Source organism: Pongo pygmaeus, chromosome X, assembly GCF_028885625.2.
Source record: "Pongo pygmaeus isolate AG05252 chromosome X, NHGRI_mPonPyg2-v2.0_pri, whole genome shotgun sequence".
Classification (NCBI taxonomy): Eukaryota; Metazoa; Chordata; class Mammalia; order Primates; family Hominidae; genus Pongo; species Pongo pygmaeus.
This window is the reverse complement of record NC_072396.2, coordinates 139,195,036-139,219,208: the sequence shown is the minus strand read 5'-3', so window position 1 is coordinate 139,219,208 and position 24,173 is coordinate 139,195,036. Positions and strand designations below refer to the sequence as shown.

General features: G+C 40.5%; 1 protein-coding gene and 1 pseudogene across 2 annotated transcripts in view; both read left to right on the top strand.

Moving 5' to 3' along the window:
- Positions 1 to 3,917: 3,917 nt before the first annotated feature.
- The window catches only part of PLAC1 (placenta enriched 1), a 196,070-nt gene continuing 175,814 nt past the window's right edge, over positions 3,918 to 24,173 (top strand). For both annotated transcript variants that reach the window (XM_054471931.2, XM_063660247.1), the window contains exon 1: positions 3,918 to 4,017. The gene's annotated coding sequence lies outside the window, so the exon portion shown is untranslated. The remainder of the gene's footprint in view (positions 4,018 to 24,173) is intronic.
- On the top strand, positions 7,875 to 8,028 carry LOC129025464 (U4 spliceosomal RNA; annotated as a pseudogene).

The following is a 24,173-nucleotide window of genomic DNA, read 5'->3' as shown; positions in this document are numbered from 1 at the left end:
GGTTGCAGTGAGCTGAGATAGCACCACTGCACTCTAGCCTGGGTGACAGAGCGAGACTGTCTTAAAAAAAAACAAACAAACAAAAAAAAAACTTGACATTTTGAAATTTGAAATAATTTCAGACTTACAAAAAAGTTGCAAGAGTAGCTCAAATAACTCCTATATATCCTTCACCCAGGTTCCTTAATTGTTAACATTTAACCACATTTGCTTTGTCTGTCTCTCCTATATATGCACTATCATTCTGTCTCTCCCTGTGTCTCTCTGTGTGGGGGGGATGTATATACATATATATATATATATGCACATACACATTTTTTTCCTGAATCATATGATGCCCCATTGCCCTTACATGCTTCAGCGTAAATTTCTTAAAGAAAGACCATTCTACATAACCACATTACAAGTATCAAAATCAGAAAATTAACTGACACAAAACTGCCATCTATTAGCTGAGCATAGTGACTCCCAGCATTTTGGGAGGCAGAGGTGAGAAGATCGCTTAAGTCCAGGAGTTTGAGACCAGCCTGGGCAACATAGCAAGACCCTGTATCTATATTTTTTTTAAATAAAAAGATTTTTTTAAACTGCCTCTAATCTGCAGACCCATTCAGTTTTTGCCTATAGTTGTGATAATGCCGTTTTTGGCAAAAGGGAAAAAAATCTTTTTTTTTTCTTCTGGAGGAGGAGACTTTCTTATCTTAGTAACTGACACCCTCACCCACCCAGCTACTCAAGCCAAGAACCCAGGAGTTAACCTTGACTTGTTGCTTACTTTCATTCCTTGCATATAATTCTTCAGCATGACTTTTCATTCTGTTTCTGAGATATATCTTCTTGCCCTTGTCAAAGAGGAACAATACCAGACATAGTTAGCAACACAGATTTTATTCAAACTACTTCAGTAGGGGAGAGATCCCTATTTCTTCTGGAGGAGGCACATGGTGTTACTTTGTCCTGTTACTAGTGATGATAACCTTGATCCCTTGGATAAGGTGGTGTCTACTGTCTTTTTCCCATTGAAATTAATGTATTTTCTGTGGAGATACTTTGAGACTATAAATATCCTGTTTCCTCATTAAACTTTGACCCCCTAGTTTTAGCATTCATTGATCTTTCTTGTCTGATGGTATTATGATGGCTGCCTGATAGTATCATGATGGCTACCTAATGCTGGCTCTAATTCCATCATTAATTTATTAGTTGACATTCTACTGTAAAGGAGAACACACTCTCCTCCACCGCTTTGCATCAGTGTGGACTCATGGACTCCTGTTTTAGTTAGTGAGTTTTAATTCATTACCATGATTGTTTTGATATTCAAGTTGCCTCAGATTTGGAAAATGAGGGCCCCTCCAACTCGTCCCTGTGTCCTTTGGACAAATCCCTGTCAGTTTCTGAGCAGTTTTTTACTTTTCTGGCTCAAGATGTCCCAGATTCATACTTTCCTTGCCCCAGCCCCTGGGATCAGCCATTTCTCTAAGGAGCCCCTTGATTCGTTTTAATAGAGAACAATGTTTAAAAACCAAGGTGGGGAACTAGGTATATCATTGCTATTGGGGCATCATTGTTTAAAGGCCTCAGAGCACAGAGAAAAACACATGTATGTGTATATATACACCATGTAAATGTATATACACATCTATATTTGTTTATTAAATATAATGAGTTCAAACTATACCTCTGATTCCAATTCGGTACCACAGGGTTCATTCCAGTGTTTATCTCAGTGTAATTACTCCTTTCTCCTGTGTGTAACCAATTTCCTACCCTGCCAGCTGGCTACCCGGCCTGCCTCCTCAGCCCCATCCATCTCCTTGGCTCTGACCCTGATGGCCTGCCAGTCCTGGCTGCCTGGATGGAAGGAAGGAAAGAGGATCTAAGTCCTCAAGTTTTAAATATCCCTGGTTCACACCCACCCCAACCACCACAAGCTCCTTATCTTCTGTGCTTGACTGTTCACAGCTTGGAAATTTCTTACATTCATCAATTTAATAAATATTTATTGAGCCCTGTGCTGTGAACTGTAAATGCAGATTAATTTCATGCCTTTGGCCGGGCATGGTGTCTCATGCCTGTAATCCCAGCACTTTGGGAGGCCAAGGTAGGTGGATCACCTGAGGTCAGGAGTTTGAGACCAGCCTGGCCAACATGGTGAAACCTGTCGCTACTAAAAATATGAAAATTAGGTGGGTGTGGTGGCATGCCCCTGTAATCCCAGCTACTAAGGAGGCTGAGGCAGGAGAATTGCTTGAACCTGGGAGGCGGAGGTTGCAGTGAGCCAAGATCGTGCCACTGCACTCCAGCCTGGGCAACAGAGTGAGACTCTGTCTCAAAAAAAAAAAAAAAAAAAAAAAAAAGCATGGCTTCAAGGAGATCAGTAGAGCAGAATAGCCAGGTACGCTGATTACTGGAAGTGCACTGATAGAGTGTATTGGAGAGCATCAAGGGAGAACAGCCCCCTCCCCCCATGCTTCCCAGAAGAGGGAACACTAAGGCTGAATCTTGAAGAACAAACTTGGCATGAGTCAAGGAGTTAGGTAGAGGGAAACAAGATACAGGTGAGAAGAGACTAAAGCACCGTTACAGAAATGCTAGTAATTTGCTAATATAGGAGATGCGGCTGGAGAGGAAAACAGACCTCATTTGTTCTTTGGGGATTTGGGAGTCTTTAGCTTATGTAGGTGGAAGCTATAGCTGTAGATGTAAACAGGAAGATCATCCAGACAAGAAGGTTAGGGACAAAATCCTGACAAGCATCAGCATTTAAAAGGCTGACAGATCATGAGGTCAAGAGATCGAGACCATCCTGGCCAACATGGTGAAACCCTGTCTCTACTAAAAATACAAAAATTAGCCAAGCGTGGTGGTGCGCACCTGTAGTCCCAGCTACTCGGGAGGCTGAGGCAGGAGAATTGCTTGAACCCGGGAGGCGGAGCTTGCAGTGAGCCGAGATTGCGCCACTGCACTCCAGTCTGGCGACAGAGCAAGACTCCGTCTCAATAAAAAAAGAAAAAAGAGGCCGACTGAAGGTAAGAAGGGACGGCCTAGTGAACCATAAGGAGAGAGTGGTGGTCTACAGGGTCGATTGAAATGAGGACTGAAATTTTCCCATTGGATCTTAAAATTAGAAGGTCCTCTGGAGGCTCTCGTTAGTGTACTGTTAGAGGTTGAAGGAGCCAAAGTTGAATTGCAGTGGCTTAAACAAGCCTTCTGTTTGTGGCATATGATACTGATGTTCCATTTATCATAGTGATAGGAAGCTTTTTATTACAGTAAACTTGGCAAGTTGTATAGTAAAGGACAGGTGACTTAATTTAAACACATCTTGAGTAAATGATAGTATGAATGATCCATAACCAGATATGGCCCAAATCTTAGGAGATGGAGACAAGGAGTGTATGTTATAGTCTATGTCCATCTGCCGACTTCCTTTTTTCCCTTCTTTTCTTTCCCAACCCTGGCTCAATCATAATACAAACTCTCCCATTTTCTCCTTCTGTATCCTCAGCAGCTAGCATCCTATCTGAAATAGAATAGTCACTTAATAAAATTTTGTTGAACTAAGTAACCCCTCACTATCCTATCTGAAATAGAACACTCAATAAAATTTTGTTGAACTAAGTAACCCCACGCTATCCTATCTGAAATAGAACAGTCACTCAATAAAATTTTGTTAAACTAAGTAACCCCACGTTATCCTATCTGAAATAGAATAGTCACTCAATAAAATTTTGTTGAACAAGGTAACCCCACGCTCTAACCTATAGAGGGAGTAAAAGAAAGTCACTCTCACCTATAGAGGGAGCTGAAAGAAAACCACAGGGAGTGCTAACCTATAGGAGAAGCTGAAAGAAAATCACTAGGGAATGAACCTATAGGAGAAGCTGAAAGTAAATCTCCGGGGAAGTGTTAACCACACACTCTCACCTCTAGGAGGAGGGTGAAGCTTCTTGTCTTCCAGACATTCCCGAGGAAAACTTACACGAGGAGTCTGTCAAGGAGTGCCACCCTTTGGTAATCTTTATTAATATATACCTAATATGTACCTTATGTTTGTGGCATGTGATACTGATGTTCCATTTATCATAGTGATAGGAAGCTTTTTATTACAGCAAACTTGGCAAGTCGTATAGTAAAGGAAAAGTGACTTAATTTAAATACATCTTGAGTAAATGATAGTATGAATGATCCATAGCCAGATATGGCCCAAATCTTAAAATATACGTAATTACTTCGATCCAGGAAAGTATTGGGTCACAGTGGTGTGTGGAACTGTCTGTATGAAGAAGTTAGAAGCTGTGGAATCTGTGTGGAATGCTCTTGCCGGGTTCTTTTTAGATTTCCTCTTTTTTGGGATTCTGCGCTTTTCCTTTCCCTTTTCTCTTTCTTTCTTTCTTTCTTTCTTTTTTTTTTTTTTTTTTTTCCGGAGTTTCTTTCTTGTTGCCCAGGCTGGAGTGCAGTGGCGCCGTCTCGGCTCACTGCAACCTCCGCCTCCCGGGTTCAAGCAATTCTCCTGCCTCAGCCTCCTGAGTAGGTGGGATTACAAGCACCCGCCACGACGCCTGGCTAATTTTTGTATTTTTAGTAGAGATGGGGTTTCACCATGTTGGCCAGGCTGGTCTCGAACTCCTGACCTCAGGTGATTCGCCTGCCTCGGCCACCCAAAGTGCTGGGATTACGGGCGTGAGCTATCGTGCCCAGCCTATTCTGCACTTTTCTTCTCCTGTGAGGTGTGGTAAGACAGGTCAGGAACCTCTCTCCTTTAGCTTCTAGGGGGAACATGAGTGGGGCTGAGGTAAAGTGGGGCTAAAGAGCACTTCAGGCCTGGTTTGCTTACCTGTCTTTTCTGACTAAAAAAGTCATTAGAACTCCAGAGCTAATGTCAGCATGCAGCCCTCAGAGAAAGGAGCTTCTAGTCTGGATCACTGAGGCCTGCCTTCTTTGGGCAAGAGGAATTTTTAGTCTAGTTCCCCTGATGACTACTGAAGTAGTCTGGGGTGAAAGCCCTAGCTGGTGAAGTGTTTCTTTGAATCTGCCCTGTAAGCATCCATCTCCCTCGGAGACCTGTGGGATGTGGGGAGGAAGAGGGGAAGAGAGGCTGTGGCTGTTGTAGGTGAGGGGTTAAGAATTCTAGGATTTGTAATCCTGCCCATGTATATTTCTACCTTAGAGACAAAATTAACATCTCATAGCAGTGGTTTAATTTCTGTTATTGTTTTTCATCTTTATTCATTTTTATTTATTTTTGAATTATGGAGGAGAAAAGCTTGTTACAAAAAGTGGAAACCTCATAGAAGTATGCAAAGTAAAAAAATACTCCCCCTTCAGCGTTTTCATCTATAATGTAATAGTTTGATTTGTGTACGAAATTATCTTTTTCTTTTCTTTTTTTTTTTTTTTTTTTTGAGATAAAGCCTCATTCTGTCACCCAGGCTGGAGTGCAGTGGCATGATCTCGGCTCACCACAACCTCTTCTGCCCAGGTTCAAGTGATTCTCATGCTTTCCGAGTAGCTGGGATTACAGGCGCCTGCCACTGCGCCCAGCTAATTTTTGTATTTTTAGTACAGACAGGGTTTCACCATGTTGGCCAGGCTGCTCTTGAACTCCTGACCTCGTGATCCACCCGCCTTGGCCTCCCAAAGTCCAAAGTGCTGGGATTACAGGTGTGAGCCACCGTGCCTGGCCCTAGTTATCTTTTTCTATACATAGGCGAACATATTTGTAATAGATGCACATGCATATTTTAAAATTTTTATTGAAATGTAATGTATATACAAAAAGTATACAGGTTGATGAATTATCACAAACTAGATCTTCTGGGGGAATGTTCTCTGTGACCTGGGTGATGGTTACATGGGTTTATTCATTTGTGATAATTCCTGGAGAGTAAATGGCTGAAAGTGAGCAGCAGGGAGCAACTCAAGAGTTCTGGAATGTTCTCTATGGACCTGGGCGATTGTTACTTGGGTTGATTCAGTTTGTGATCATTCATAGAGTGAATGACTGGAAGTGGTCATTTGGGGGTGCCTCAACAGTTCTGGAATGTTCTATGTGACCTGACTGATGTTTGCTTAGGTTCCCTTTGTCAGCATTCAAAGAGTGAATGACTGGAAGTAGGTATTGTGGGGCACCTCAAGAGTTCTGGAATGTTCTCTGTGGACCTGGGTGGTGGTTACTTGGGTTGATTGCGTTTGTGATCATTCATAGAGTGAATGCCTGGAAGTGGGCATTAGAGGGCGCTTCAAAAGTTCTCGAATGCTCTGCACTGAGATAGGTGACGGTGTTTGGGTTCATTTTTAGCAATTGTATGAACATTCCATAATTTAACCCTCAAATGATGATCATTGAGGTTCTTTATAATTTATTAGTATACACAAGTAAATGTTGTTATTCATTTAAATTTGTCCGCTTCTGTATGTATTTCTTCAGGAGAGATTCTTAGAAGTGATAAATTGCTGGGTCAGAGGACATGTGCATTTTATTATTTTCTTTTTGGAAAGGTAAGACAAGTTCAGTGTAAAAAAATCAAATAGCAAATAAAAAGGACATATAGGGAAAAGTCAGTTTTCCTCTTACCCTTGACCTCCAGTCCCATCAGATCCTTTCTCAGAAGCAACCAGTGTTACCAGCTTCTGGCAGGTTCTAACAGAGATAGTGTGTACATTGCATATATATTTACATATTCTTATAAGGCATTGCTTAAAGCCATACCACCACCCCATCAAGATTGTACCAATTTACAATCTCGTCAATAGGGTTTGAGAGTTCCCTTCCCCCCGATCCCGAACCCCGGCCAGGAATGATTTGGGGGTTCTGAAAATATTTGACTAAAAAGGAACAGGTTTTATTCATTCATCCATTGGCAGTACATTAATGTGCTTCAGAATTCAAAAGGTGCAAAACGTCTGCCTCCCACTTTCATCCCCTAGCTGCCATAGCTCCTTTCCTCCAGAGCAATTGTGTTTTCAGTTTCTTATGCATCCTTATGGAGAAAGTTTGCATATGTAAACAAATCCATCTATATATTCTTTTTTTTCTGAAATTTTACGCAAATGGCAGCATATTTGTATGAGCGATTACTACATGACCTCCCTCTCCTTTTCCCCTCAAAAAACTAAGTGATTTAAAACAATTATTCATTTTTTTCTCATGAGCCTATGGGTAAGCTGGGAGTATCTACTATTCAGGGCCAGGCTCAGATCATCTTGGCTGGTCAGTTGATGGGTCAGTTGGGGATTGGTTGGTCTAGAATGGCTTCAGCTGGGATTGTTCAGCTCTACTCCATGAGGTCTCTTACCCACAAGCAGTCTAGTCTGGGCTTATTCTCATCGTAGTGTCAGGACTCCACAAGAACAGAAGCACAGAAGGCCTCTGGAGGCCTAGACTTGGCTCTGGCACAACATAACTACTGTCTTATTCTGTCGACCAAAGCAAGCCACAGGCTAGCTAGCCCGGATTCAAGGAATGTGAGGAGCTGCAAAGTCACATTGCAGGGTGTATGGGCTTAGGGAGGGGAAGAGCTGGGGCCATTTATTCTATCAAATACAATACTATAGGTATTGTTATGTACCTTACCTTTTTTTTTTTTTAACCTAACACTGTATCTTGGAAATGACTTCATATTAGTCCACAAAGAGCTTCTTTGTTTTTTATTCTATGTCATTTTGCCAGCCCCCTATTGAAGGAAACATATTGCTTCCAGTCTTTTGCTATTATCTAACAATGCTGCAATGAATAACATTGAACATATGTCAGATAAATTCCTAGGGGTGGAATTACTAGGTCAAAAGGTATATATAGTTTGATAGTGACTTCCAAATTAAACTGAAAATTTTGTAATTTTTTTTCCACTCTAAAGAAATAGAAGTTCAGTTTTGTGCAGTGGCAGCATCATAGCCAGTGAGGTTTATCTGAGGAGTGATTATTGCTAATTGAAAACTTTTCCCAATACCCCACCATGCATCGTAATGAAGTCATATAACAAGTACAATATATTTTTGTTAAGTATAGTCAACCTAATGTGCTGTCAAACACTGAATTTATTCCTTCTGTCTTACTGTATATTTGTAAGTACCCTTTAACCCACTTTTTTTCATCCTCCTCCCTATCCCCGAGTCACCCTTCCCAGTCTCTGTTATCTGTCTGTCCACTCTCTATCTCCATATGATCAAGTTTTTTAGCTCCCACATACAAGTAAGAACTTTCGATATTTGTCTTTTTGTGCCTAGCTTATTTCACTTAAGATATGACTTCTAGTTCCATCGATGTTGCTGAAAATGACATGATTTCATTCTTTTTTATAACCATATAGTATTCCATTGTGTATATGTACCACGTTTTCTTTATCCATTCATCTGTTGATGGACATTTAGGTTGATTCCATATCTTTGCTATTTTGAATAGTGCTGCAGTAAACATAGGAGTGCAGGTATCCCTTTGATATATTGATTTCTTTTCCTTTGGGTAGATACATGGGATTGTTAGATCAAATGGTAATTCTATTTTTAGTTTTTTGAGAAATCTCCATACTGTTTTCCATAGTGGCTATACTAGTCTACATTCTCACCAACAATGTATAAGAGTTCCTGGCTGGGCTTGGTGGCTCATGCCTGTACTCCTAGCACTTTGGGAGGCCGAGGCGGGTGGATCAAGAGGTCAGGAGTTTGAGACCAGCCTGGCCAATATGGTGAAACCATGTCTCTACTAAAAATACAAAAATTAGCCAGGCACGGTGGTGCGTGCCTGTAGTCCCAGCTACTCAGGAGGCTGAGGTAGGAGAATCACTTGAACCCAGGAGGCGGAGGTTGCAGCGAGCTGAGATTGCGCCACTGCACTCCAGCCTAGGTGACAGAGTGAGACTCTGTCTCAGAAAAAAAAAAAAAAAAAAAAAAAAAAAAAGAGTTCCTTTTCTCTGCATTCTCACCAACATCTCTTATTTTTTGTCTTTTCAGTAGTAGCCATTCTGACTGGGGTAAGATGATATCTCATTGTGGTTTTGATTTGCATTTATCTGATGATTAGCAATGCAGAGTATTTTTTCATATACCTGTTGGCTGTTTGTATGTTTTCTTTTAAGAAATGTCTATTCATGTCCTTTTCCCATTTTTTAGTGGGAATATTTGTTGTTTTCCTATTATTTGAGTTCTTGGTATATTCCGGATATTAAGTCCCCGTTAGATGAATAGTTTACAAATATTTTCTCACATTCAGCAGGTTGTTCCTTCACTCTATTGATTGTTTCCTTTACTGTGCAGAAGATTTTTAAGTTGATTTGCCTATTTTTGTTTTTGTTGCCTGTGCTTTTGAGGCCTTAGTCATAAATTCTTTGTCTAGATCAATGTCCAGGAGAGTTTTCCATAGGTTTTCTTGTAGTGTTTTTATAGTTTCAAATCTTATGTTTAATCCATTTTGAGTTGATTTTTGTATATGGTAAGAGATAGGGATCCAATTTCATTCTGCATGTGGTTATTCATTTTTCCCAGCACTGTTTGTTGAAGAAAGTGTCCTTTCCCCAGGGTAAGTTCTTGCTGGCTTTGTCAAAAATCAGTTGGCTGTGTATGTGGCTTTATTTCTGAGTTCTCTGTGCTGTTCCATTGGTATATGTGTCTGTTTTTATACCATTACCATGCTGTTTTGGTTACTATAGCCTTGCAATATATTTTGAATTCAGGTAATGTGATGCTTCCAGCTTTCTTTTTGCTCAGGATTGTTTTGGCTACTTGGACTCTTTTTTTGTTCTGTATGAATTTTAGGATTTTTTTCTAATTCTGTGAAGAATTATGTTGGTATTTTGAAAAGGATTGCATTGAATCTATAGATAGCTTTGGGCAATGTGGTCATTTTAACTAGATTAATTCTTTCAACCCATGAGCATGGGTTTTTTTTTTTTTTCCATTTGTCTATGTCATCTTCAATTTCTTTTATCAGTGTTTGTAGTTTTCCTTGTAGAGATCTTTCACCTCCTTGTTTGAAGTTATTCCTACATATTTTATTTTTGTAACTATTGTAAATGGGATTGCCTTCTTTTCTTTCATGTCTAGATCATTATTGGCCATCATATAGAAATGATAATGATTTTTGTACATTGATTTTGTATGCTGCAACTTTTTATTTTAAAAGAGTCAAATCTACAGAAAAGTTGAAAGAATAGTACAATAAAAATCCATATACCCTTCATGAAGATTAAACACTTGTTAACATTTTGCCACATTTGTTCTCTCTCTGTGTGTATACATATATATAACACTACATAGCACATATATATATATACACATATTTTATGAACCATTTGACATTAAGTTGGAGATATCAAGACACTTTTTCAGCCTGTATTGCCTAAAAACAAGGGTGTTTACCTACATAATCACAATTTTGTTAGCACACCCAAGAAATTTAAGATCGACAGAATATTATTTTATTCATAGCCCATATTCAAATTTCCCGATTGCCCCAATAATGTCATTTAGAGCTTTTTTTTGTTTGTTTCAATCAAGGATCCCAAATTCAGGATCAAAGGTCATACAAATTCATGTACCTGTCATATCTCTAGTAGTCTTTCATATAAAAGTTTCCCACTTTTTTCATCTTTCATGAAATATTCATTTCGAAGACTCTAGGCCAGTTATCTTGTATCATGGCCTATAATTTGGATTTGTCACATTGTTCCCTTGTGAATATATTCAGGTTAAACATTTTTGGCAAAGATACCACATAGGTGGTTTCCATTGCATCACGTCAGGAGGTATACAATGTCAATTTGTCCTATTGCCAAGTTGGATCACTTGACCAAAGTAGTGTAATCCAGATTTCTCCATTGTAAAGGCACATTCTCCTCCTTTGTAATTAATATTAAATTAATATCTTTAAAGTATGACCATGTAAATGTTCTGTTCCCCAGCAATTTTCATCCGATAGTTTTAGCATTCATTATAATCCCTATCTGAATCAGTTTTTAACACAGTGGCTACAAAGGTATGTTTTCCCAATTCTGTTGTTCCTTCCACATTTATTAGCTATCCATTCGTCTGTAAAGGAAGCTGACCCCCTTTGTTTTTCATGTCACTTCAAATTCTTTTTTAAAATTAATCAATGTGTTATAACCTGTTACCATTATTGGACTCGTGCCTGAATAGACAGATCAACGAAACAAAGCAGAAAGTCCAGAAACAGACCCAGGTATATATGAAAATGTAATCTTTTTTTTTTTTTTGAGATGGAGTCTCGCTCTGTCGCCCAGGCTGGAGTGCCGTGGCGCAATCTCAGCTCACTGCAAGCTCCGCCTCCCGGGCTCACGCCATTCTCCTGCCTCAGCCTCCCGAGTAGCTGGGACTACAAGCACTCGCCACCACGCCTGGCTAGTTTTTTGTATTTTTAGTAGAGACGGGGTTTCACCTGTTAGCCAGGATGGCCTCGATTCCCTGACCTCGTGATCCGCCTGCCTCGGCCTCCTAAAGTGCTGGGATTACAGGCGTGAGCCACCACGCCCGGCCGAAAATGTAATATTTAATAAACAATTTATTACTGGGGCAAAGATGGACTTTTTAAATAAATTCTATTGGCACAACTGGATAGCCATTTGGATAAAAAGGTAATTTGGTCCCATACTTCACATTGTACCCTAGAATAAGCTCCAAAGGGAGCTTATTATATAAAATATTAAAAAAATAAAAAATAAAACCATATAGGTACCAGATGGTCCAAATATAAAAAAAAAACATATAGGCACTAGAAGAAAATGTGGATTAATTTCTTTATAATCTGGGTGTGGGGAAAGCCTTTTAAAATACGACTCCAAATCCAAATGCCATGAAATGATGTGTATTTTCAAGTACATAAAAATTAAAGGAAAAACCTTTTTTTTGCATGGCAAAAATCAGATAGGCAAAGTCAAAAGAAAGATGATGAAGGCCGGGCGTGGTGGCTCATGCCTGTAATCCCAACACTTTGGGAGGCCAAGGCGGGCGGATCTCGAGGACAGGAGATGGAGACCATCCTGGCTAACACGGTGAAACCCCGTCTCTACTAAAAATACAAAAAATTAGCCGGGCGTGGTGGCGGGCGCCTGTAGTCCCAGCTACTTGGGAGGCTGAGATAGAAGAATCACTTGAACCCGGGAGCCAGAGGTTGCAGTGAGCCAAGAGCACTCCAGCCTGGCGACAGAGCAAGAATCCATCTCAAAAAGTAAAAAAAAAAGAAAAAGAAAAGAAAGATGATGAAACTGAGAAAATGCTTATAATGTATATATAAATAAAGGGCCAATATCCCAAACATATAAAGAACTTTTAAAATCTAAAGAAAAAAGGCTAAAAAGCCTCAGGAGGAAAATGGGCAAAAACATGAATACACAGTTCACTGAAGAAAGTATACAAATGATCCTTAAATGTATGAAAAGATACTCAACTTCATACATAGTAAGAGATGCAAATATATTTAAAATACACAGTCAACTTGACCATCTGGATCATTTGGAGAGGAGGAGCAATGCCAGGTTAGGTTAAGTTCTCCCATTTAGGCACTCCTTGATATCCCTGGGCTTCACCTTTTATGGCACTTATCTGACTTGTAATTACAGTGATTGTTTAATGTCTGTCTTCCATACTAGTTACCAAATGTATAAGAATAGTGACCAAGACTATCTTGTTCACACTGGTATCCCCAGCTCCATGCACAAAGTAAATGCTCAATTAACATTTGTCAAATCAATGAACAAACAAACTACAGAGTACTTATACTCACCAATAAGAGCTACCACTTAATAGTTGAATGAATGAATGAGTAACGTGGAGGCAAGGAATTGAATCTAAATCTATGTTTTCTGTAGTTCTTTCTCCCTGCTTCTCTTTCAGTTCTTGCCCACTTTCCATGGCAAACTCTCTCTCCTATTTTTTCTCCCTAATTTCCATCTAATTTCCACATGCTAGCTAAAGTAAAACCTTCAGCATGGCCCATGCTCATAAAACGTGTGCCTAGATAAAAAATAAGAAAAGTTGCAAATTTACATGATAAATTGGATGTTAGCATCTGAAGTGCTTTAAAATGGCCTGCTTTCTTATCTTTCTATAATTATTTTCTTATGCACCAAAATAAGAAAATTGAAAAATAATTTATTGTTAAAGTCATTCCAACATTTATCTTATTGCTAAAACTGCTTCCTACCGTTTCATTGCAAACTTACAGTATTTTAGCTTTACTTTTGTGAATCAAATTGGAACTCTAACCAGCGTAATCTTGTCTCTTCAAGAAAATGCATTGTAGGCACCAAAAAAAAAAAAAAAAATAGAACAATAAATGTTTGAAATGTAGCACATTTGTAAATTGGAAGACAGCTTGTTTATGAGTGCCTGTTTATTAAATTTGTTAATAAGCCCTTAAGAAATTGCCCCTTTTTCTCCTACCACTAGAAATCCTTGATGGATTTTTCTATTACATCTAATTTTCAACACATAGAATAAAGCATCTATGTTCACTTTTACCTCAGAAGTTGAACGAGTTACTTGATTTTTACAAGCCCAGAAAAATAGGTTTCCCCCTAGACAGTCATTGTAAAAGGAGTCTCTTGGTAGCAGATTCCATTTTTTTCTAATACTATAATTGTAGATTGATCCAATAAATGTTACTTTAAAATTTTGCTCAGTGGAAAGGCACTATAGAAAAATCTCATGTATTAGCCTAAAGCAGCTCAAATCTACTCCCTATCTTGTGAATGTTTAGGAGTTTTGATAGCCTATATAAATAAGTGTGCTGCATAGCAGCAGTTATTACAATAAAACAATATTCTGCTGGATTTTGTTGAAGCTTTGATTAATGTGAATATAAATTGATAGGGACAACAGAAAGTTTGAGGTTAAAATTTAGGTAGCAACCTTGCCATAACGTACTGTAAAAGTACCATATGCTCATTGGATAATATATGAAAAGTAATGAAAAACAGAAAAAAGTTTAAAGTGAAAATAAAAATCACCATAATTACGCCAGGCAGAGACAGCTATGTGTTTGTGGGGTTTTCTATGTGATGGAACTCAGATGCTATATGCAATATTTTAGTCTGTGAAAGCACTTAAACATTGATAGTATTTTTTAAAGAAATATTTTGTGTCATCCGGGGTATTTAAGTTTTATGGTTTAGCACACTACTCTGGCGAATGGTTTGAGACTCCTGAATCGAGAAATCAATTCACAGAAGTCCTGTTTCAATTACCTGCAGATGTCAGTGTGGATCTGAGTGTGATTCAACACTTTGTTCCAGGATGTGGTGGGACAGTTGAAGTCCAGTTGTGAACCAGTTGCTTATTAAACAAATAACAGTTTAGTTTGGATGAGAAATGTGAGCTGTAAGGACCTCAAGTCTCCGAAATTTCTTTTTATAAAATCTAAATAAGCATGGATATATTCTCCAGTTACATCCAGTTCACAGAAGATTATACCATCTCGTTCCCGCCCCTGATTGTTTAAACAGCCTTTCTAAGATTAGTTATAGTGCTGGAGAAGTAGAGTTGATGTCGTTGGGCTTATTAAATTTGACTCCAGCCCAGATGGCAGGTCTGAGCGATACATTAGGAGCTGTGTTGGTTTACTTTTTGCTGTTATCGTATATTTAAACGCAAAGTTTAAAACTGATGATTCCAGTTCTAAAAGGGCATCATCTTTGCCATTGCTTCTGATGCTTATCTGCTTTTCTACATGATCCCGCTCTTTCATGCCACTTCGTGACATGAAAAGTCAATGTCGATTAGGCTAGGAAAATGTCAGGGAGACTTGCAGTGGCTCATTTTACCAAAACACAATTGTTTCTCGGGCCACAACACAAATCTACCATCTGTTTCATAAGCTTGCAAGCTTCCTCTCAAGTATAATTTGCTATATATATTGGTACAGAAATTGTTGGTAGCTTATGTTTACCTAGCAACATAATCTGTTTGGTAGAAGGCTGTGGGAAAGGAGGCTTTGTGGAGGAGGATTTTCTTTTTCTTTCTTTTTTTAAAGAGAGCAGTTTCTTCATCTACAAATTATCTTTAAGTGCAAGAAAGGCGGATGTGCTGGCCCAAACAATCTGCCTTTTATACCATTTTAACCTAAATTGCCTAGTAAATGCTCACTTTGGGGGTTATTTTTGCTATGTCAATTATCTCATATATACATGAATGCCCTCTTTTCAATTTGTTTTTCTTTTCATACAAATCACTGTGAAATAACTGCCTTGACCTTCTAGCTGTAAAAGATCACTGAGCTTTGGGACTGCCTGCATCTGTCCAGTGTGTATTTCTCCTGTTTCCCAGTGCTCTTAGTGTGACTTGTGGGTTTTGAATGTTGAATTTACATTTCAAGGATGTTTGTCAGGGCCTGGTAGTCTTTAAGTTAAATGTAACAAAATTAAGCAGCCTGCACTGTGTTGTCTGCATTACATTAATTTTCATTCAGTTGAATGAGCTGTATATTTCTACCTACCCACTTTCTTAGTTTTCTTATCAGCAGAGCAATGTGTCTGTTGAAAGAAAAAAAAAGCCAAGGGGAGAAAAAAAGTTCTGACTTTCCTTCATGTTAGTTATAGACATCATATGCTGGTAAAGGTTAGAGTGTACTTTCTACATTCATTTTGAGAAGGGGAAGAAAGTGTTGTCCTGTCAACTTCCTTCATGTAACACCAAGGTATAATTTGCTGCAGGCTTATTGCATGATATTGCCCTTCTGAAAGTGACGGGATTTCATTTTAATCTATAGCTATTATGTAGTTCTCAATGAAGAGGCAATGTGGAGGTTACTAACCCACTTCCCCCTCTAAAAAAAAAAAACAAACAAATAAGAAATGAAAAGAAAAACGAACTTCTATATCATCCTGAGACTTTGAAACTAGTCCTGAGAAAAGACTGTAGCAGAATTGTTATATGGACAAAATTCCTTTGGCCAGAGCCATCCCATGTCTTTCATCTTGCAGCCTTTGTTTCTGCCCCCTTGAGTCCCTAACTCTTCACAAGCCCAGAAATCTCCTCACAATGCAGCCTCACAGGAAAGCACTGATAACTTCTACAGAGTTGGCCCTGACAGTTTTGCAAGGGACATAGGAATTAACTGGGTTGGAAAGCAGATTTCCTTGCATCCCTGGGAGCAGTCATTAATAATACAAACATTTATTCTTGGTGCTCTCCAGTAATGCTAGTCATGGAAGTGAGAAATTGACAGCTTGAGTTGTGAAACTGAGACCCATTTTTATACAGAGCAGATAGTTAAAGGCAAGTGAGAGAAGATGAGCTCATGAGAGAAGGGCTAACAAGAGAAGAGCAGAGGACCGGGCTTTTGCAACAGAAGGGAGATGTAGGATGAAAGATCCTGGAGGAGTGAATGATCAAGGAGGGAAGCTTATTGTCTTATTTAACCAACACTTCTTCAGCAATGGTAGCGTGCCAGAGACAAGAGATGGGAGGAACAGGATAGAGAGGAGACATTTTTAGGAGGGTGATGAATGAAAATAAAATGGTAGAAGATGCCCCAAAAGTCTTTAGTGACTTTATTTCTGTCGAGAAGGTCAGAAGTCAGATTGCAGAGGAGCAAGAAAGGAATACAGCATTCATTCTAAAAGTTTGGCAGCATTCTAGAGACTGGTAGCTGGAAGGGTAGGAGGGTCACTTGTAGAGCAGTTGTTGATGTTGTTGTTGATGGTGATGCAGTTGTCTGCATGAGATTGAAGAGCCAATGGGATAGGAAATAAATCAGAGGTCCCTGGTGAGCAGTGCTGTCCACTAGAACTTTCCACGATGATGGGAATTACATACATTTGCACCATCCCATTCAGGAGCCGCTAGCACCACGTGGCTGTTGAGTACTTGAAATGTGGCTAGCACAATCAAGAAACTAAATTTTTAGCTTTATTTCATTATAATTCATTTACATTTTTCTTTTCCTTTTTTTTTTTTTTTTTTTTGACAGAGCCTTGCTGTGTTGCCCAGGCTGGAGTGCGGTGGCATGATCTTGGCTCACTGTAACCTCTGCCTCCCGGGTTCAAGCGATTCTCCTGCCTCAGCCTCCTGAGTAGCTGGGACTACAGGTGGCGCCCCCACGCCAGGCTATATATATATATATATATATATATTTGTATTTTTATTAGAGACAGGGTTATATATCTATATATATATGTATTTTTATTAGAGACAGTTTTACCATGTTAACCAGGCTGGTCTTGAACTGCTGACCTCAGGTGATCCGCCTGCCTCGGCCTCCCAAAGTGCTGGGATTACAGACTTGAGCCACTGCATCCGGTCATAATTCATTTACATTTAAATAGCTACACGTGGCAAGAGGTTACTATCTAGGACAGCAGAGGTCTAAAAGGAGAAAATAAATGTGGGAGTAAGAAAATGGGAAGAGATGAATTCTAGAGCAGAGTAGGAGGCAGTAACTTAGTATTTAGGAAAAATCTTCATCTGATGAGAGATGCTCTCACATCTCCAATAGCTAGGGGAGTTCAGACCCATAGTGTAAATGTTTTCAGCAACTGAATTGTCAAGCTCATCTACTAAAAATGGGAGAGTTGAGAGGAAGAAGATTTGGGGGCCCGAGGAGAAAGATTGGGATATTCACAGCATACGATATATCAGGAACAACTGGGCAGTGATGGGAACCAAACTGTGGTTGACAGCATGAGTTTGTGGTGGGCCAAGTCTAAGAGGCTCAACATGGGCCAAATTTGTACTGAGCCAAATGAGTGCAATTCCATATAAGGTTCTTTCTGGAATAAGAAACAAACTAAAAGGATCTGGAAAAAGGATATTATGCAATTTAGGCTTAGAAAGTTATGTTTGAGTATATCCCAGCAGCTCTGTTACTCTCTCTTAAACATTTTCTGATAAATTCCATTGGTTTTTTTTTCTGATGAATTTAAGCCTTGATAGTATAAAATGTATTTAGAGGAATCTCACTAGACAGGTTAGGGCCCTTCTGCCTGGGTGGTGTTTGGTTAGGGTTATCTGCAAGATTCCATTGCTTGTTCTCCAAGCAAAAGAGCTTTGGGGTAGCTCACCCACGCCTCTCTGGTGATAGGAGTGGAGATGGTGGGGGCTTCCTTATAGCTAGAAAAATTATAGCACTGTGTAAGCCCATTGCTATTTAACTAACACTCTTTCCAGATGTTCTTGGAATGGAGGCCAGGGGCAAGATATGCTTATTGCAATACAGCTTCTATTTGTGGGAAAGGAGAAAAATTAAAGGAATGAGCAGACAGAAATGGAAACTGATCAGCTAGTATTTTTCTATATGTTAATAACATGAAAAGAATTAATTATGAACTGAACAGAGTTTTCTTTAAAATCCAGGTATTAGGCAGCAATTTAAAATCTTGATTTTTTGATAGAAATATCTCAACAAGCTCAAATTTTTAACTTCAGAAACAAGCGCACTCTTTGGCTACCTCGTCAGTCCTGTGGATATTTCTGTGTAGGCATTTGGTTCTTGTTTTCTTCTGTCGCCCAGGTTGGAGTGCGGTGGCCTGAACATGTCTCACTGTAGCCTCAACCTCCCAGGTTCAAGGGATCCTCCCACTTCAGCCTCCCGAGTAGCTGGGACTACAGGCAAACATCACCGTGCCTGTTTGTTGTTGTTGTTGTTTGTTTCTTTGTTTTGTTTTGTTTTGTTTTGAGTCAGAGTCTCACACTGTCGCCCAGGCTGGAGTGCAGTGGCACGATCTTGGCTCACTGCAACATCTACCTCCCATGTTCAACAGTCCTCATGCTTCAGCCTCCCGAGTAGCTAGGACTACAGGCAGGCACCACCAAGCCCGCCTAATTTTTGTATCTTTTGTAGAGACAGGGTTTCATCATGTTGCCTAGGCTGGTCTCGAACTCCTGGGCTCAAGTGAGCCTCCTGCCTTGGCCTCCCAAAGCACTGGGATTATAGGTGTGAGCCACCATGCCCAGCCTGATTCTTGTTTTCATTGCAGCCTAACACTCTTAGAAAAGGCTGATTCGTGTCAAAAACCCATGACAGTGAGTAACCCTGATTAGAACTCTTCTTCTAACATTAAAATTTAAAGTAAGCAAAATGTGTCTTGTTCAATATGTTCCAGTGGCCAGAAAGGGACAATACGACTTCTCCAGTCTCTATAGTTCCAGCTAGGGATTTAAAGAGAAATAAAACAGATGTTAGAGCCTCAACCCGCCAATATCAGACCTAGGTAATTGCCTTGCCAGTCATTTCATCCATCTGCTGTAAAATATCAAGACGTTTCCCTCATTTAAACCCTGATACCAGAGTAATTCAAGCTGCCTGAGTAACCCCGGCAGCTACGACCAAATTAAGTTTTCAAAGATGAGGATAAAACTGCTGAAAGTAGAATTTGGCATGCCTCTAACAGATAAGGAGTCACCCAGAAATTTTAGAATTTCAATTTGTTCATCCAGGCATTTGTTAAATATCTTCCAAGATCCCTCACCATTGGTGATGTGGGGAGAAGATAGGAGATTCAGTAGCAGTATCAGATATGAATCTGGCCCTCAAAGATGTGTACTCTAGTTGGGTTTACAGATCTGAAGCTTCTAAAGCAATTAGAGAACAATTAGATGTAAACTTACGTGGTAAGGCCCAGAAGGTGACTAGAACCCGTACTTTTTTGTTTGTTTGTTTGTTTTTGAGATGGAGTCTCTCTCTTGTCACCCAGGCTGGAGTGCAGTGGTGTGATCTTGGCCCACTGCAACCTCTGCCTCCCGGGTTCAAGTGATTCTCCCGTCTCAGCCTCCTGAGTAGCCGAGATTACAGGCGCCTGCCACCACGCCCGGCTAATTTTTGTATTTCTAGTAGAGACAGGGTTTCACCATGTTGGCCGGGCTGGTCTCCAACTCCTGACCTCAAGTGATCCGCCCACCTCGGCCTCCCAAAATGCTGGGATTACAGGCTTGAGCCACTGCATGCAGCTGAACCTGTATCTTTAAAAACAAAAGAGACATGTGATAGCACAGAGAGAACCTGGCATTAGTGTATCTAAGGCCAATTTTGTCACTAGCTGACTGGATCACCTTGGCCTTAAACTCTAAATCCTGCTTGTTTTTCTATAAAATGGAGATTGTGCTACTTGCTAAACTGGCTTTCTCACAGGGCTTCTTGTCTAGGGTGGGAAGCCATACTGGATAATTTTGAAGTCCTTTTCTGGCTCTTAATATTCTATGATTTTATGGTAGTGAATGCAAAAGTGCTTTGAAAAGTGTTAAGTGGTGTACATTGTAATGTTTGTGGCATTATCATCATTATGAATGCCTCCTTGGGGTTCCCAGAGGCTGATGTTCTCCCTGCATCTGCTCACAGGCCCACCACACAGCAAGTTTCCTGACTCTCAGGCCAGGGTTCTCTTTCTGATCCCATAATGTCTCTTTTAAAAATTAATAAGCTGAGGGCCTAGCAGAGAATTTCCCAAGGAGGTCCCTACAATTTCCCCACTCCCACACACATTTATTTTCTCTTCCTTGGCAGAGTGTAAACTTCACTACAGGCCACTGAACAAAATAATGTCTTCTTTTAAAATCATTAAGCTGAGTGACCAGGCAACTCGAAATATAGCAGGGTGTTTCCCAGGGAGGTCAGGTCACCACTTTCCCCACCCCCTCCTCATTTATCTTCTCTTCTCCATCAGAATGCAAGCCGCCACACAAACCTTTGGGCATATGCTCTTTTGGCCTCCTGGATAGGCAGGTGTTAGCCACAGGAAACAAGCAACTGAACAGGCTGCTCTTGGTGCCGATTGGCCATGGGTTAATGAGAGGTTTCATTTAACTCTAGGTTGTCGGTGGTGTTCCACCCCACCTCTCCCAGAGTATGTCATTGTCCTGAATGAGAAGGCCTAAGGGCAATGCTTAGAAATGAGTTTAAGCTGTTACACATCAACTAAGGATAAAGTCCTCTGTGCTTCTGTCGCCCTTATAGCCTACTCTATACCATTCCTCTTAGCATATACTGCCTTGGGCTGTTTTTATTTTTTCCGAAGCATATGGCCTGTATCCCTTACTGAAACCCTTGTAGCCCCTTGAACATTGAGCACAATGTTCTGTAAACAATATTCACATGATTTGAAAAACAAAATCCAAGCAATGTAGAAAATACGATCTTTTGAAGTATTTACAGTCCAAAAGAAATTATACTGATACTAATCCAAGAGACTTGGAAGTCTATTCACTTCCACCCTTTCACCTCAAATTGTGCAGATTGGTTTAACAGCCCACCATGTCTCACTAATGTTAATGTATGGTTACCTCTGGCAGTCTCGACGCTGAGATCTGTGAGTGGAGCCTGGGCATCAGTTAACTTTGCCAATGACTGTGATATATCATCTATAATATATGATATGTGATATGGCCAGTGGAGCCAAACAAGTCATTGGAGAGTGAGTTATGGGCTTTCTGGACAGAAGAGGTATTGGGTCAAGTCCAAAAACAGCATTCAATTTTCCTACTCTGTAAGCAGCAAGAAAAATGAGGGCCAAGGTGACCACAATCCTATCTAGCCTCTACATCTGCCTTTACCAAGATGTTTTTAAAGTCCTTGATGTTAACTCCAGAAAGGCAGTAAAAATGGACCAACAGCAGAGAGATGTAAAGGGTGCCTTCCTGTCTCTTGGGACAATGAGGCAGCCAGCCAGCCTGGCCAGCTGAAGGAGAACAAGGCAACCTGCCCAGCGAGACAAAGCAGAGGTCAGGCAAGGAAGTGAAACTATTCTGCAAGAGGGGTGGGAGTTCTGAAAAATTAAAAACAGGTCAAGGAGGAAGCCGATGATGGGAACCGAACCTCAGGCCACAGGCCTTTGATTGTATACCCTCCAGAACAGAGTGTCACACTGAGCACTGCAAGTAATCTGGCTTTGCCTGTGTCAGTGTGTGTTATCCTCAACCTTGGCTTGGGTGAATCTTCAATTCTCAAGCCGATCCATTTTAAATTCAACAAAAACAAGGGAGAGGTGGGGAGGGGAACAGATTTTAGGGATTACTTACCTCCCTCTGAAACTAACGCTGGTGTTTTCTAACCCAGCACCTTGCAACAAAGGGAGAGCATGTTAGCTTCCTTCTGGGAAAGGAAGGAACTGGACTCACTGTGGTTTGGGTAGTGCTTGCTACTGAGGCATTAATCAGGGTCCTGACATAGCTGGAAAGGGCTGGTTTCCTTTTCATGTATAGAATCATAAAGGGGGCACAATATTCAAACAAAAGGCCAAGGAAACCTCTCCCAAAGATCCTATCAACTGCAGTTCTGGACCAAGGAGTCTGGCCAGAAGGGAAAGCCCATTTTAGAAAAGGACCCTGTTTTTCCAGGCAGTGACATTCCTGTTACTGCGGATATGACTATAGTTCCAAAGAGGTCACTGAGATAGACCTTAACTTCAACTGGATTTCAGGGACCGGCCAATTATTTATGGTAGGGTTATTTTTCATTATCTGTAACATTAAGAAGTACAGATCTCCTACGCTTAAGATGGTAGCCATTGTGGTTTGATATCCCACCATCCGTTTTACCTCTTACATTATTTAACATAAGTATAGTTTTGGGGATTGCTTCCAGCTCCAGTGGGTGGAGCCTGATTAGTCTGAGCCAATCTTGGTAATGCCATGTCCCTGGATTTTTCAGCTATACCTCGCTGCAAGGATTGGCTTGGGAATGGGCATACGACTAAATTCATATCAATGACAGATGAAGGAAAGTTTACAGTGGGTTTCTGAGGGAAGCTTCCTCATTGTTAAGAAAGAGATCTCTCTCACTCCATATGTTGTCATACATGGGTGTGAGGTCTGCAACTGCTGCAGACATCTCACTCAAGCTTGAGGGTAAAGTCAACTGGAGGAGGAGGCCAGGACAAAGAGAAGAATGGGGAACAGGAACCAGGGCTACAGAATTATGTTGGCCCTGAAGCCATGTGCCTCTGGATTTCTAGTTTTATGAGCCAAAAGCTTTCTCATTTTGGAAGGTAGATGGTGACAAGAGAGGCTGGCTTGTCCTTGAGACAGGAACTCCCAGATCACCCAGTGGAGACTCTGGGAGACTGATACACACACACTGGACTCAGAAGAGACTGTAATCTGGAACACCGATTTATTCAATGACAAGGAGTATGTGTCTTTCCAGGACCTGAAATGCTTGTGTCCTCTAACTTCCAATCCCAGTATCAAGGTACTTAGGAACCCAGGCTGGTAGTACAAAAATAACAAACCGCAAAAATAATAATAACCAACAGCCTGGTTTGCCCAAAGTCACGTAGCTTGTAAATAGCAGAGCACAGAGAGTCAACAGGTAGACTCTGATCTGAGTCCAAAGCCAAAACTCATAAGTAGTTTATCTAGCCTTTAGTGACAAGCAGGAGGTTACTCCGATTAACAAAAACAATATACTGAGCCCTTGCTATGCGGCTGGCCCTGTGCTAAGCACTCGACATGTATTACTTAATTGACTCCTCACTATAACCCAGCGGGGACAGGTATTATGATAATTCCCATTTTACAGTAGTGGCAACAGAGGCTTGGAGAAATGAAGTCAGTCCCCAAGGCTATGTGGGTAATAAGTGGCGGGGTCACCTGATATGATTCTAGCGTATCCACTATTCTTTAAGGAATCATAACGAAGGGAGCGGGGAGAAGAGTAGCATCTAGGTTGTTTCCTCTGGTCCCATCCAAAATATACCCTTTTTTTCTTTTTTCTTTTCTTTTCTTTTTTTTTTTTTTTTTTTTTTGAGGTGGAGTCTCTCTATGTTGCTCAGGCTGGAGTGCAGTGGCATGATCTCGGTTCATTGAAACCTCTGCCCCCTTGGTTCAAGCAATTCTCCTGCCTCAGCCTCCTTAGTAGCTGGGATTACAGGCATGTGCCACACCCAGCTAATTTTTGTATTTTTAGTAGAGATGGGGGTTTCGCCATGTTGGCCAGGCTGGTCTTGAACTCCTGTCCTCAGGTGATCCACCCGCCTCGGCCTCCCAAAGTGCTGGGATTACAGGCGTTAGCCACCGCGCCCGGCCCAAAATGTGTCTTTCTGATGGCCTAAACAACTTACATCCTCTTCCTTAAACAATGCCACACACTTGCTGAGAACGTTTTACAATCCAGATGTCCTTATTCAGTATTCACGTTCGGTTACCAAAAACTTTCGTCACAACCACATCAAGATAACTTATTTTGTATTGGTTAGCCCTTTAAATTGATCCCTTATGGTTGAGATTTT